The sequence below is a fragment of the Notamacropus eugenii genome, chromosome 3, assembly GCF_028372415.1.
Source record: "Notamacropus eugenii isolate mMacEug1 chromosome 3, mMacEug1.pri_v2, whole genome shotgun sequence".
Lineage (NCBI taxonomy): Eukaryota > Metazoa > Chordata > Mammalia > Diprotodontia > Macropodidae > Notamacropus > Notamacropus eugenii.
Window position 1 is genome coordinate 220,786,391 of NC_092874.1, and position 16,307 is coordinate 220,802,697.

At 40.4% G+C, this 16,307-nt stretch overlaps 1 long non-coding RNA gene across 1 annotated transcript in view; it reads left to right on the forward strand.

Annotated features, from left to right (window-relative positions):
• The first annotated feature begins 130 nt into the window (after positions 1-130).
• LOC140534010 (uncharacterized) overlaps positions 131-16,307 on the forward strand; it is a 25,849-nt gene continuing 9,672 nt past the window's right edge. Inside the window, exon 1 of the long non-coding RNA XR_011977139.1 lies at positions 131-193. This is a non-coding gene — a long non-coding RNA (uncharacterized lncRNA). The remainder of the gene's footprint in view (positions 194-16,307) is intronic.

Consider the following 16,307-nt stretch of genomic DNA (forward strand, 5'->3'; position numbering starts at 1 on the left):
TCAGGGAAGATCTCGCGATATCCATCACCATGGCAGCGGCTGCAGCCCTGGGGGGCTGGAGCGAGGGCGGCGGCGGGGGCCCGGGCGGAGCGGCGGGGGCGGTGCTGGCGAGGAGCGGGGCCGGGGCCGGGGCCGGGGCCGGGGCCGGGGCTTCCCGTGGAGTGTCACACACGCACGCACGGACACGACCTAGGTATGTGTGGACGCAGTGAGCAGATGTCGTCTAGGTGGCCTGTGGGTGCAGACCACATACATACGTACATATATATGTATATACTATTACTACTACTACTGGCTAAAACTTGATGTAGCTGGCACCGTGCTAAGCCTCGTGTGATTCTCACAACAGCCCGCCGAAGGAAGCGCTAATAGTGGTCCCCATTTTACAGATGAGGAAACTGAGGCAGAGGTTGTGGCCCAGGGTCACACTAGGCATCCCAGCACTTTCTCCGCTGTACCACCCAGCTGTGTACACACACCTATGTACATACAATATGGATAACATGTATGTAACGTGCACACGCATGCTCCGAGCCTATTTGCTATGTGCATGCACATATATATGTAGATATATGTGTGATATACGTGTGTAGATAAATATATATTCTGAGAATCCTTATTTTAACTCCCCTTGTCATAGATGAATCCCAGCACAAAGCTCCAAAGCTACATCTCCATCTCCCCTCTCAGGATTCCAGAAGTACTCTATCAGATATAGGCGGATGATTCTCTAATCTTATCTGGTGACTGCTTCCCCCCAAAATGATCAGTCTAGAGTAATTTTGCTCAGGCAGATTTAAGTAGCTTTTCCCCCCAAATGTTTCATTTTTTCTAATTAGATGTTAATTTGTTAAACATTTGTTTTTTAAACTGTTGAGTTCCAAATTCTCTGCCTCCCTCCCCTCCTTCCTCATGAGAGAGAAAGCAATTTTATATAGGTTATACACATGCAGTCATGCAAAACATATTTCTGTATTAGTTACATTGAGAAAGAAAACAAAGTTTTGAAGAGTATGCTTTGATCTGCATTCGGTTTCCATCAGTTCTTTCTCTGGAGGTGGACAGCATTTTTCATCATGAGTCCTTTGGAATTGTCTTAGATCATTGTATTGCTGAGAATAGCTAAATGATTCACAGTTGATCGTGGTACAATATTGCTGTTACTGTGTACGATGTTCTCTGTGTTCTTCTCATTTCACTTTGCATCAGTTCAGGTAAGTTTAAGTAGCTTTTTGGGCCAAGGTATTTCCTAAGGTAGAACAGTTGTTATATAACACCTCCCCTCCAAAAGTCTGTGACATATTCTCTCCACAAGCACACACAGAATCCAGGGGAAAGTGGGTTCAAGTTTAGAGAGCATATGTCACAAAGAAAGTTGGTCGTTGCTGGAAGTTTTTTCTTTTCTTTCCCACTTATGGGATGCTCAAGAAATTCACTTGAGTTATTGTAGAGATTCTTTGCTGGGCTTCTTGTGGGACTATGAATCTACGTCCATTCTGTCCATGGTTCTCTATGTCATCACTAGGACATAGATGGAAAGATTGGACGTCCAACATCCTGCAGACTAGCTTGCAAGATTTTCCTTGGGCCAAAGAGAAGGAATAGAAGAGGTGGAGGATTCAGACCAAGGCTACAACCCATGTGTTCCTTCTCAGGGGTTTACTGCATCTCTCTCTCCTGGCTTGCCATTCACTGGAACTTCCTGATTCCAGTTATCTTGATGCTTTCATACAGGATCCAGAGGGCACAAGGAAATCTATCAGGTAATTAGAAGATACTTTCTGTATAGTGTACTTTTACTTTATCCATTGACCTTCAAAGACTTTTTACATTTAGTCTAAAGCTTAGAGATTTATTGATTGGTTCCCATCTTATCACTTATTTTACATGGGTTGGAGTGACTTGACTGAATAAATCTAAGTCATATATGTATATTCACATACGTATAATAATTCAAACAACTGCTAGATCCAGTGACAAGTGAGAAGAGGAGCAATATTCCCTGTGATGATGGGCCTTCCTGCTGAACCTGTCCCCTGAGTTGAGCCTTCCACCTCATGTGTCTCCTGCCTGCTCTTTAGCCTTCTCTGGAAAAAGGAGTAGAGCTATCCAACTCAATGATTGACATATTCACTCTTGGTCTTACTCTAAATGTCCCAGTGATTCTTAACCTATGTAGGCCATCATTTGCACCCTCCATTCCCCATCCTCCATCACCTGATTCTATATTCTCATCCTCCTCAACCCTCCTACCTTGAAGTGTCAACCAAACACTATCCACCCCTTCTACTGTGCTCTCTGGAATGCTTATTCCATAGAAAACAAACTTCCCTTTATCTTACATCTTCCCCCTCTCCCTAGTGTTTCCATCTTCTAGCAATTGCCAAGACTTCCTCCCCATCCCAATCCCATTCCTGATGACACGGCCTCCCTGGCCACTTTTTTTAGTATTGGCTGCACCTTCATTCATTTCATGTAGTTCACTGGTTGAGACAAGACAGGTGGAATACACTTTGCTCCCCACTGCTACATCCAGGTTCTCTCCCTACTTCCATCACTCAGTAACATTTCCTTCTTTGAAATCTATACAATCCACATTTTCCATCCAATCAAAATCCCAATAGCTGTTGCCTACAGACTTCCAGGTCACTCTACTTCCTTTCTCAACGAGTTCAGTACCTGGCTCACAATTTTTTCTCTCCTTCCCAACTTCTGCTTTCATACTAGGAGACTTCAACATACATATCGACTCTCCCTCAAACACCCTAACCATTCAGTTCCTTAACCTACTCATTTCTCATGACATACTTCTCCACTATACCTTAATCACATACGAAGATGGTCGTATTCTTGATCTTGCCAACATCCACAACTGCACCACTTCTATGTTCAAGAGTTCTGAAATTCTCTGAACCTCTCCTTCTGCATTCTCTTACCAAAACATACTGTTCTTTCACACCATGACGTCCAATTCCCCAGTCTTTCAGTTCTCTCTCAGGCCATGACCCCTTCACTAACCACTCTCTCCTCTCTCCATCTTGACCCCTTGATGAAATATTTCAACTTTGCCCTGTTCTCTTCTCCTGAGTCCCTGGTCCCCCTATCTTATTGATTATGCCCTGATTGTGCCCTGCCAAGCCTTAGTCTTGGATGACTCCCACTATCGGCTCCCTTCAATCCTACACATATGCTGCTGAAGGAAGATGGAGAAAATCAAGTAACTATCCATTAGTCTAGGTCCATTACAAATATATGTTATACAATCTCAATAGGGCCCTCACTCCTGCAAGGTAATCTCCCTTACCAACTCATTATCCTACTTTCCACAGAGACTCTTTCAAACTTTTTTTTTTATCATCTCTCTTTGAACCTTCCACAATGTCTCCACCCCTATATTCTCTCAGCTAAGAACCCTGCCTCATATTTTATGGAAAAAAAGACCATTTTCTGTGAGGTCCCTCTTTTCTCTTTTTCCTCATTTCCTATCACTCAGGTGCTTTCTGCCTCTATCTATTCTGTCACTTTTGTTTCACACAAAAAGGTGGCCTTATTCCTTAACAAGGAAACTCCTCTACCCACACAAACTATGCCATTTCGTTCTGTCTCTTCTAACACAATGACCTTTCTGTCTTTCCCACTTTATCACTTATCTTCTATCTATAAGCTCCTTCCCTGTTGCCTACAAACATTCATATGTCTTCCCCATTCTTATAAGATAGAAGCCTTCCAGATAAGATTGAGGTAAAGCAAGGATGTACATTATTACCACTATTATTCAATATAGCACTATAAATGTTAGCTATAGCAATAAGAGGAGAAAAAGAAATACAAGGAATTAGAATAGGCAATAAAGAAACAAAAGTATCACTCTTTGCAGATGATATGATGGTATACTTAGAAAACCCTAAAGAATCGATTAAAAAACTACTCAAAATAATTAACAACTTTAGCAAAGTTGCAGGATCTAAGACAAACCTATCTTCATCATTTCTTTATATGAGCAACAAAGCCCTGCAGCAAGACATGGTGTGGGGAAACTGAGGAAGATTCTCCCCAGCCCCTTGCATGATTGCCACATGACCTAACATAAGGAATGTAACTTAAAGTTGATATGCTTAACTGGGAGTGCCAGGGGAAGCAGCAGAATTAATGAAGCATGTAGCCGGGGCAAAGAGATCCTTATCTTAAGAGTCGTAAAACTCATTAAGAGAAGAGGTGTCTGTGTTCAAGGACCTGGCCAATCCTTGAGCACTTAGATCAAAGTCAACAGCTGGAACTTTGGGCCAAAGTTCCTTTTTTGTTCTAAGAGTCCTCTTTTCCCTGAAGTTGCTTGTATAAAGGGACTGAGTGAGACATGAATCTTTGGAGGGCTTTTGCTACAGAAGTGGGGATGCCTGCTTCTGCTCTCCCAGCCAGGACCTTTCTCGACTGCTCCCCCCATTTAGCCTCCCCAGTTGCCCAAGTGTTGGAGCTCAAACTTGGCTGGTGAAGTATATTTTTTCTTTTTCTATTCTGTCTTAACTATTATCTACTGTTTATATGTATACACTTGCTAACTTCCACTATTTGTAGTAATAAAACTTAATTGAGTATTAAGCTTGTTGTAGTGCATCATTGTATCTTAAGATCCGAACCTGAACTTAAAGTAAAAGTACTGTGCAGTCTACATAATCCCTTTTGATTACACATAGAAAGAAAAATTCCATTTAAAATAACTGTAAACAATATAAAATACTTGGGAGTCTACCTGCCAAGACAAACCCAGGAACTATATGGACATAACTACAAAATACTTTTTGCACAAATAAAGTCAAATCTAAACAGTTGGAAGAATATTAATTGCTCATGGATAGGCCACGTCAATACAATTAAAATGATTATTCTGTCTAAACTAATTTACCTGTTCAGTGCCATACCAATCAAACTACCAAAAATTGTTTGATAAAGCTAAAAAAAATTAACAAAATTCATCTGAAACAAAAAAGGTCAAGAAAATCAAGGGAATTAATCAGAAAAAATACAAAGGAAGGTGGCCTAGTGATACTAGATCTCCAACTATGTTATAAAGCAGTAATCATCAAAACTATCTGGTACTGGCAAAGAAATAGAATGGTGGATCAGAGGAACAGATTAGGTACACAAGTCAAGGACCAGAGTAACCTAGTGTTTGATAAACCCAAAGCTTTTGGGATAAGAACTCACTCTTTGACAATAGAGCACAAAGTAGATGTAGACTAACATCTCACACCATATACCAAGATAAGGTCAAAATAGGTGCATGATGTAGACATAAAGGATGACACCGTGTCTCCCCATCCTCAAAAAACTCTTACTTGATTCTTCTGTCCCCAATAACTAACATCCTATATCTCTTCTTCCTTTTATGGCTAAGCTCTTTGAGAAAACTATCCATAAAATTTGCCTCCATTTTCTTTCCTTTTACTGTCTTAACAACTTGTAATACACCTTTCAACCTCATCATTCCACCAAAATTGTTCTCTCCAAATATACCGATGACCTTTCAATGGCCAGATCCAGTGATTTCTTTGACCTTTCTGTAGCCTGCTAATCAATTTCCCTCTTCTCCCTGATACTCTCTTCTCTCTAGGTTTTCAGGATGCCACTCTCTCCTAGTTCTCTTTCTACTTACCAGACTACTCTTTCTTAGTCTCCTTTGCTAGATCTTCAGCCAAATCATACCCAATGATTGTAGGTTTCCCACGGGACTCAGTCTTGGATCCTCTGTTCCTTCCATACAACTTCACTTGTTGGTTTCATTAGTTCACATGGATGCTGATAATGCTCAGGTCCACCTATTCTTCTCTAACCTCTCTATTGCCCTCCAGGCTTTCATCTCCAAGTGCCTTTTAGACATCTTGAACAGGATATCTAAAACTTAACATATCCAAAAAGGAATTCATTATTTTTTCGCTTAAACCCTTCTTCACCCCTAATTATTATCACAGACAACATCAAAGACAACAACAAGGCTCAAAACCTAGAATTCATCCTCAGCTCTTCCCTATCTTTCATCCTTTGTACCCAATTTGTTGTCAAGACCTGTCAATTTCATCTTTGCAACATCTCTGGAATATGGCACCTTATTTTTTTAATACCACCTTCTAATACTACATGCTATTTGTAGGCCCCAAGCTTGGACTATTACAATAGCCTCCTGATGGGTCTGCCTTGCACAAGTCTCTCCCCACTCCAATCCATCCTCTTTTCAATTGCCAAATTGATTTTCCTAAAGTACAGGAAATAATAAACTTAATAATAATAATAAACTTAATAAACTCCATTGGCTCCTTATCACTATATCAAATGTAAAATCTTCTACTTGGAGTTCAAAGCCCTCCATCCCCACCTTTTCCTGTCTTCTTACATCTTTCTCCTTCTTGTGTATTCTTCAGTCTAGTGACACTGGCCCCTTTGTTTTTCCACAACTTTCAGCTCTGGGCATTTTCTCTGGCTGCCTCTTGTGCTTGGAATCTTCTCCCACTTCATCTTCACCTCGTGGCTTCTCTGGCTTCCTTCAAGTCTCAACTAAAATCTCACCTTCTTTGGGAAACTTTTCTCAATCACTTTTAATTCTAGTAACTTTCCTCTTTTAATTATTTCCTATTTACAATATATGACAACTATTGGAAAATGGCTTCTGGTCACATATTTCGATTAGTTATTTATACATCTTGAATATAGAAACCTTATCATTGATATTAGATGCAAAGATATTTCCCAATTGACTGCTTTCCTTCTTATCCTAGATGATTTAATTTTGCATGTGCAAAAATTTTCAAATTTAATGCAATAAAATTATCTATGTTATTCTTTGGTTACAAATTCACCCACTATCTATAGATGTAGACAACAAGATCTGCTTCTTTTCTAATTTTTTTTCTTCTAATTTTTTATGGTAACATCTTTAATATTCAGATCATTTATCTGTTTTGAATTTACTCTAGAAAATTGTCTAAAAGGTGAACTTAAAGCTTATTTCTGCTTTTCAGTGTTCCCAAAAGCTCTTATCAAATAGAAATTTCTTTCCTAAGTCATTAATGTTTCCAGGTCTACCAGACACTAGGTTATTGAGTCTTATCATTTCCTTTCTCCTTTATCTAGTTGCATTGATCTACTTTTCTATTTTTTAAAACAATATCAAGTGATTTGGATAAATACTGCTTTGTAACATAAATTTGCTCTGTTTTCATTCCTACCACCATTTTCTTCATAAATTATGAATGAGGGTCTCAGCTGAGCAAGTAGAGAAAAGGAAGTGGGAAGCCTGAGGACAGAAGAAAAGGTCTACAACAGTCCCTGTATGTAGTAAGGGGAATAGAGAATTAATTAAAGAGAAAAAAAGAATTGCCTTGCAATTGCCTTGAGTTGAGATTAGATGGCATAAATTTGTAGTGGACTAAGTAAGCAGGTTGCATAACTTCCTACAATTCTGTTTAGCATCACCTGGGTGTGACTGAGCCACTTTTACACCTTTTACAATCTATGAATATGTCCATAAGGGTGTGAGATACTGAAGGTTTCAAATACTATATTCATATAGACACTCTAAGTCTGAAAGGGTCAAAACTTCAACACTTCATATTACCGTATGACCTAATATTATATTCAGGGGCAAAGTGGCTCCCTACCCCTTACATCAAGTAAATGAACAAAGAGTTCTCAAAAGAATTGCAAATTATTAACATCCATACATATAACAGAATATCCTAAAACACTAAAAATAAGAAAAATGCAAATTAAAATGTCTCAAATTAAAACATTATCTCATAACCATCAGTTTAGTAAAGATGAAAAATAATGGGAATAGTCAATGTTGCAGGGGCTGTGGAAAGATTGGCACACTAATGCATTATTGGTGAAGCTGTGAATTGATATGACAGTACTGGAAAAAATGTGAAATTATGCAAATAAAGGGACTAAAATGTTCATACCCTTTGGCTCACCACAATGCGTATACCCTAGAGAAGTCACTGACAAAAGGAAGGACTCCACATAAACCAATATTTATAATAGCAATATTTGTGGTAGTTAAGAATTAGGAATTTTAAAAATGCCCATTATTAGGGAATGGCTAAATAACTGTGGTATGTTTACCCCGGTAAACCATTTAAGCAGATGGACCAAACCAGGTTGAGGGTAACCAAGGGTTCTCAAACCCATTGGTGAGTTAGGAGGGTATCTACTCCAAACATGTGAAGACTTCATCTGGTGGAATGGGCAGATGAGAACAATTTGTTCCAATGGTCATGAAGGCAGATGAAGCAGGCAATGTGTAGCGCTTAGAGCTTGGTTAGACACCAAAGACACTAAGGTCATCCACTACATCCTGAGCCATCACCAGCCATCTTGACTCTGTCTTGCCACCAGACTATGATGACTCAGGAGGAGAGAGTGAGGCTGACGACTTCAAGCAACTCTGCCTTACTTAAATCCAATTTACACATGAAGCAAAAGACATCACCCATACCATTTCACTATTATGCCTCAAAGTCCTGTGGCAATAGGCAAGTGATGAAGTAGCAGGTGTGGATACACTGGGAGCTGTAGTCATGACCTTGCACATAGGCAGCCCTGGCCATAGGGTCGTTTCTCACTGGAAGCAGCAGTGGGACTCGGCAGCCCCCGAGTGTCTGAGCAGCCTTTCAAGGATTGCACTGCTCACCTCCTGGTGTGAAGAAGGGAGCTAGAAAAGGTGTCCTAAACATTGCCTGCTTACCCAACCCTCGCCTGATTACATGGCAGGTGGGGAATCCCACTATGTGGTCAAAACATAAAAAATGTAAAAAAACATTTGCAAAGTTGATTCCACTCACCATCAGCACATGGAACGTGAGCACACTAATAGATAACAAAATCCAGTAGACCTGAAAGAAGAACTGCTCCTATTGCAAGAGAACTCAACAGGTATTGCACCCAAATAGCAGCCCTGAATGAAACAAGGTTGGCAAATGAAGGCCAGCTTACTGAAGTTGGAGCTGGATAAACCTTTTTCTGGAGTGGCCACAGTGAAGGGGAGCATCGTGAAGCTGGCGTAGGTTTTACAATCAAAACTAATCTGATCAGCAAGCTGGCATGCCTGCCAAAAGGAGTGAATGGCAGGCTCATGACAATGAGATTGGCACTTGCAGAAAAAATGTCATGCCACCATCATCAGTGCCTATGCTCCCATCATGACAAACCCTGATGAGGTCAAGGAAAAATTTTATGCAGACCTAAAGACCCTTATCGTCAATGTGCCAAAAGAGGACAAGCTTATAATCCTGGGCAACTTTAGTACTAGAGTAGGCTCAGCCTACCAGACTTGGCAGGAAGTCCTAGGGAGGAATGGAGTTGGACTGCAACAGCAAGGGTCATTTACTGCTGAAGACTTGTGCATCCCATGATGTTCTCATCACCAACACTGTCTTCCATTAACCTAAACACAATAAAACTTCATGGATGCACCCTCACAGCAAACACTGACATCTAATAGATTATGTGATTGTAAGGAGAAGAGACAGACAAGATTTGAGAGTGACAAGGGTAATGTGTGGTGAAGAGTGCTGAACTGATCATAGACTTATCCTTTCCAATCTAAATATTCATATTCATCAAAAGTGCCACCCCCAAGGCAAAATGACTACTAGAAGAATTAATGTCAACAAATTAGAACTCTTCTCTGAGCATGAACAATTTGCTGCTGACTTGGAGGGAAAGTTGAGCCAACATACAGGTGGCAAAATTGGACCAGAAAAAGAGTGGGCAACTCTCAGAGATTTGGTGTACAGCAGTGCATTTGCTCATCTGGGTCAGTATACTTGCAAACACCAAGGCTGGTTTGATAAAAATGATGGGGAAATTCAGGAGCTGCTAAATGAAAAAAGTGAACTCCACAGGATTTACCAGCAGGATAGTTCATCCACCTCTAAGAAGGCAGCATTTAATTCCATCAAAAGCAAAGTATAAGCAAAGCTTAGAGAGATGCAGGATTCCTGGCTCAGTAAGAAGGCAGATGAAATTCAGTTTTATGCTGATAGTAACAATCCAAAGTGCTTTTATGATTCCCTGAAAGCTATTTATGGACCAAAAACTTATGGTGCATCACAACTACTCAGTGCTGGTGGATTCACAATTGTTAGTGATAAGGACATGATCCTAGAGACATGGACTGAACACTTCCATAGTGTTCTCAAAAGACCATCATCAATTAATGCTGAGGTCATTGATCATTTACCTCAGGTTGAAGTCAATCCCTCCTTAGCTGAACTTCCAAGTGAAGAAGAGGTTCTGAGGGCCATTAGGGTCCTTTCATGTGGCAAAGCACATGGTGCTGATTCTATTCCAGCTGAGATTTACAAGATAGGAGGACCATTGCTTATGTAAAGCTGACTGAAATTTTCCAGGTTGTATGGCAAGAGGAGGTTGTACCCCAGGAGTTCAAGGATGCCTCCATTGTCCATCTCTATAAGGGTAAAGGGAATAGATTGTCCTGTGACAATCACAGGAGGATCTCTCTTAGTCATTGCTGGCAAAATTCTTGCTAGAGTCCTCCTTAATAGGCTGATCCTTCACCTGGAAGATGGGCATATACCTGAGAGCCAGTGTGGCTTCAGAAAGGACTGAGGAACAGTCGATATGGTGTTTGCTGCCTGACAACTCCAGGACAAATGCCAGGAGCAGAACAGAGGTCTGTACACAATGTTTGTGGATCTGACCAAGGCCTTTGACACTGTTAGTCATGAGGGCTTATGAAAAATTATGTCAAAATTTGGTTGCCCGGAGAAGTTCATCAATATTGTACACCAATTTCATGATGGCATGTTTGCCTGGATTCTGGATAACGGACAAAGCTCTCGTGCCTTCCCAGTCACCAGTGGAGTGAAACAGGGCTGTGTGCTTGCTCCCATGCTCTTTAGCATGATGTTTTCAGCCATGTTGACAAATGCTTTCAATGAGGATGAATACGGCATCAAGGCAACTACACACTGATGGTAAATTCTTCAATTTGAAAAGGTTACAAGCCAAGACCAAAGTGGAGGGAGTATTGGTGCATGATGTACACACTGACAATGAGGTTGATGCATGCATTGCCAGAGCTAGCTCAGTATTTGGGAGGCTCCGAAGAAAGGTTTGGGAGAAAAGCGGTATTAGACTGACTACCAAACTGAAGGTCTACAGAGCTGTCGTGCTGACCTCATTGTTATATGCTTGTGAAACATGGACAGTCTACCAGTGCCATGCCAGGAAACTGAATTGCTTGCACTTGAACTGTCTTAGAAAGATTCTGAGGATCACCTGGCAAGATAAGGTACCAGACACTGCAGTCCTTGCTTGAGTTGAACTGCCAAGTATTCAAACTATGCTTCAGAGAGTGCAACTCTGATGGGCTGGCCACGTTGTTCAAATGCAAAATGTACACTTGCCAAAAAGACTATTTTATGGAGAACTTGCATGGGGCAGTTGATCACATGGTGGCCAGAAGAAATGATACAAGGACACTCTCAAGGTCTCTCTCAAGAACTTTAGATTTGACTGTGCAACATGGGAGACACTGACACGGGACTGCTCAGCATGGTGTGCCCACATCAGAAAGGGTGCTGTGCTCTTTGAGCAAAAGCAGAATAGAGACAGCACAAAGTAAACACAGGATACACAAATTTGGGATATCTGCCCCACATAATCACTCGGACTATCTGTGCCCAACCTGTGGTAGAGCATTCTAAGCTTGTATTGGTTTGATCAGCCACAGTTGGATACACTGAAATTTCACTTTACAATGGTGATGTCATTTTGGTCCTCTTTGAAGATGAAGGACAACAACCAACCATTTATAATGTATGTAGTTTGTTTGAATACATTTGTTTGCTTGTCTTCCCCATTACATTGTGAACTCCTTGAGGGCACACAAGAGGCACTTAATAAATACTTATTGATGGACTGACTGAATAGATCCAAGAGGCTAGTCCTAACCTTCTGAACAAAGTGTCTGCTCTGCTCTGGACCCACATATTAGGGTAACCAGGTTTAATCCAGAAAAGCCTGGCCACTTATTGTCTTTGACTCTTCATACCTCTACTGGTGTGTGTGTGTGTGTGTGTGTGTGTGTGTGTGTGTGTGTGTGTGTGTGTGAAGCCTAGATTCAAGTCATATATTGGAACTGTTTGGGGGGGGGAGGGAATAGAATGGTATTCAATGTACAATATGAAACAGGTATAAGACAGCTACTCAAAAGAATTGCTAAAAATAACAAAGATAAACAAAAATGCAGATACTCAAAACAGGATGCAATAACTTTAAAATACTCATATTCTCCTTGTTAGGCTGAAATTTAAACATCAGAATATAAAACAATGTGTGAGATTCTTTAGTATTTTACATTTCACCCTGGCTCTGCACCACAGAAATTATTCTTTCCAGGTCTATGTCTTTTGGCAAGCCAGGCCAGGGATTGCCCTCCTACCCAGATGGCTGTTATCGTCTTCAATGCAGAAACTCCCCTAGTGGCCTGGAACTAAGGGATCCAGGTTCTCTGCTCCTCTCAAACCCACAAGGTCCCCTCCAAGGCTAGCCATGCCTATCTAGGAATAGAGGTTCAGTCTGATTAATATTTAGGTAGAAACAGGAAGCAGAAAAAGTACCTTCAGGCTTAGCTCACCTAGCCAAGTCTTTTTTTTAGCTGCTGCATATTGGCAAATGACATGCTTCAGGAGTGGAAGCAGAAGCAATACTTTCCCCCATCCCTTGATAGGAAGCCAAGTATGAGAAAACCATTTACCATACATTCCAGAGGCAGAAAGTTAGTGAACTGGTAGCTGATTCTTCTTAAATTGGTGGAGTACCTCCACCAGGGCCATCATGGGATTAAGCAACTAATAAAGGTATTCCTTAATTATTCCAAAACCCATATTGTGGTAATGAAGGAAAATGTTAGTATATCACCTATTTAATTACTAAAATGTAAGTAATTAATGGATCAATTATCTATAAGACCCTATTCATCTTTTTCCATATATATACATATAAATACATACACACATACACATATACATATATATACATACATATAGTTATGACCTATACAATTGATTAACCTTGTAACTGATGATAATTTAAAGAACTAAATAGTTATTTAAAATATATTTTAGCTGTCTGTGGAGCCAGGAAGACATGAGTATAAGCCCTACCTCTGTCACCTACTGATACGTAACTTTGGGCAGGTTACTTAACCAATCAGTACTTTAGGAAATTCTCTAAGACTGTAAGTTACAGAGAGGTGCCAATCTGAATTGGTAAAGTATGTTTCTTAACCTGGGAGTTCCTTATATCAATAAAATCACAATTAAATCCCTAGCCCTATCTGAAAATTTCAGTTTAACATTATGCCAAGAACATAACTAAATTGTTCATATCCTTTGATTCAGAGTTTCCATAGTCAGGCATATATTCCAAGAAAGCCAATGACAGAAAGAAAAACCCCATGTACACCAAAATATTTATAGCAGCACTTTTCATAGTAGTAAACAATTGGAAGCAAAATAGAAGCCCATAAGGTAGAGAATGACTAAAAAACTTGTGGTACATGAATGTATAGGATATTACTGTATTATTAATGAAATTAAAAAAGATAAACACCAAGAAGCACAGAAAGATATATGACCAGATGCAAAGTGAAGGCTCTTCATCTTTTTTATGGCCCAGTAATATTCCATTATATTGTAATTATAACTGAAACAAGTGTCAGGGAGGACTAGTACTTCTGGTAGGAGAACTCTTTCCACCTTTGGTGTCCACCTATGGCTCCAAGAAGTTATAGCATGTGCAGCAGCCACACCCTAGTAAACCATTTCAGCAGACAAGCTATACCAGGTTTCAGGTAACCAAGGGCCTCAGATCCCTTGATGAGCTAGGAGAAGGTCCACCTCAAGCATGTGAAGACTTCTCTTGGCAGAATGGATGGATACGAGCAATTTGAAAGTGGTGCAAGTAGGCATTGTGGGGCACTTAGAGCTTGGTTAGACATGGAAAATGCTAAGCTAGACCATTGCCAATTGTCATGACTTTTATCTTGTTACTGGACTCTGATGACTCTGGAAGAGAGTGAGGCCAGAAATGCTTGGAGCAACTCTGCCTCACAAATCCAATTTATGTATCATAAGACATCACTCATACCTTTGTACTATTTTATCTCCCTCAAAGTCCTGTGGTGAACGGGCAAGTGACCATGCATCAGGTGCAGACACATTGGGAACTATAGCCACAACCCTGTACACAGGCAGCCCAGGTGATAAGGTCATCTTCTTACTGAACTGAAGCAGCAGTGAGATTTGGCAGCCCTCTGGGTATCTGAGTAGCCTTTTTAAAGGACTGCACTGCTCACCTTCTGATATAAGGAAGGGGCTAGAAAAGGTGCCTGAAAAATTGCCTGCTTCACCAGTCTTAACCTTGGCATACTTACTGTGGTAGGCAGGGATCCTGCAGGTGAAACACAAAAAAGTATAGAAATTTTAGCAAAAATGATTCTACTCACAATTGGTACATGGAATTTGCACATACTTATGGACAATAAGAAATCCAATAGACCTAAAAGACCTAAATAGACCTAAAGATGTAAAAAGCTCTTGTGGCAAGAGAACTCAGCAGGCATCACATCCAGATAACAACTCTAAGTGAAACAAGGTTGGCAAATGAAGGCCAGCTTTCCAAAGCTGGAGCTAGACACACATTTTTCTGGAGTGGCAGTAGTGATAGAATGATGAAGCTGGCATAGGTTTTGTAATCAAACTAATCTAGTCAACAAAGTTGTATGCCTCCCAAAGCAGTAAATGACAGGCCCATGACAATTTGATTTCCACTTGCAAGAAAGCACCATGTCACTATCATCAGTGTACATGTTCCCACCATGATGAATCCTGATGAGGTCAAAGAAAAAATTTATGAAAGCCTGGAGACCCTCGTCATAAATATGCCAAAAGAGGACAAGTTTGTAATTCTCAGTGACTTTTAACACCACAGTAGGCAAAGTCTATCAGACATGGCAAGGAGTCCTTGGCAAGAATGGAGTTAGAAAAAACAGTAACAGTTACTTACTGCTGAAGACTTGTGCATCTCATGACCTTCTCATCACCAACACTGTCTTCCATTTACCTAAACACAGCAAAACTCCAATAAAACTTTGTGGATGCACCCTCACAGCAAACAATAGCATTTAATAAACTGTGTCATTGTAAGGAGAAAAGACAGAAAAAATTGGAGAGTAACAAAGGCAATGTGTGGCACAAAGTGTGGGACCAATCATAGACATCCTCTCCAAGTTAAACATTCCCGTTCAACAAACGTGGAGGCCCCGAGACAAGATGACTACCAGAAGATTTGATGTTAACTCATTAGAGCTCTACTCAAACGGTAAAAAAGTTTTGCTGTTAACTTCGAGGGAATGCTGAGCCAACATATGGTAGGCATCAGTGAAGCAGAAAAGGAGTGGGCAGCCTTCAGAGATTTGAGGTACAGCATCACATTTACTCTTCTGGGTCAGAAGACTCATAAACATCAGAACTGGTTTGACAAAAATGATGGGGAAGTTCAGAAGGTGCTAAATAAAAATGAGAACCCCATAGAGTTTACCAGCAAACTAGTTCTTCAATCTCTAAGAAAGCATTTAACTCCATCAAAAATAAAGTGCAAGAAAAGCTTAGAGAGATGTACAATTCTTGACTCCATTAAAAGTCAGATGAAATTCAGTTTAATGCTAATAGTAACAAACCAAAGCACTTTTATAATGTTCTGAAGGCTATTTATGGGCCAAAGACCTATGTTGCATCTCAACTATTCAATGCCACATTCATTAGTGATAAGGACTGGAGAGATGAGCTAAACATAGTGTTCTCAACAGACTATCATCATCCAGTGCTGAAGTCACTGACTGTATACCTCAGGTTGAAGTCAATCCCTCTCCAGTCAAACTTCCAAATGAAGAAGAGTTTTTGAATGCCATTAGATTCCTTTCATGTGGCAAAGCTCCAGGTGCTTATTTTATTCCAGCTGAGATTTATAAGGCAGGGGGTCCACTGCTCAAACAAAAGCTGACCGAAATCTTCCAAATTCCATGGCAAGAGGAAGTTATTCCTCAGGAGTTCAAAGATGTCTCCATTGTCCATCTCTAGAAAGGAAAAAGAAATAGACTGTCCTGTGACAATCACAAAGGAGTCTTTCTTTTAGTCATTGCTGGCAAGATTTTTGTCAGAGTCCTCTTTAAAGGGCTGATTTTTCACCTGGAAGATGGTCATCTACTGGAGAACCAAGATGGCTTC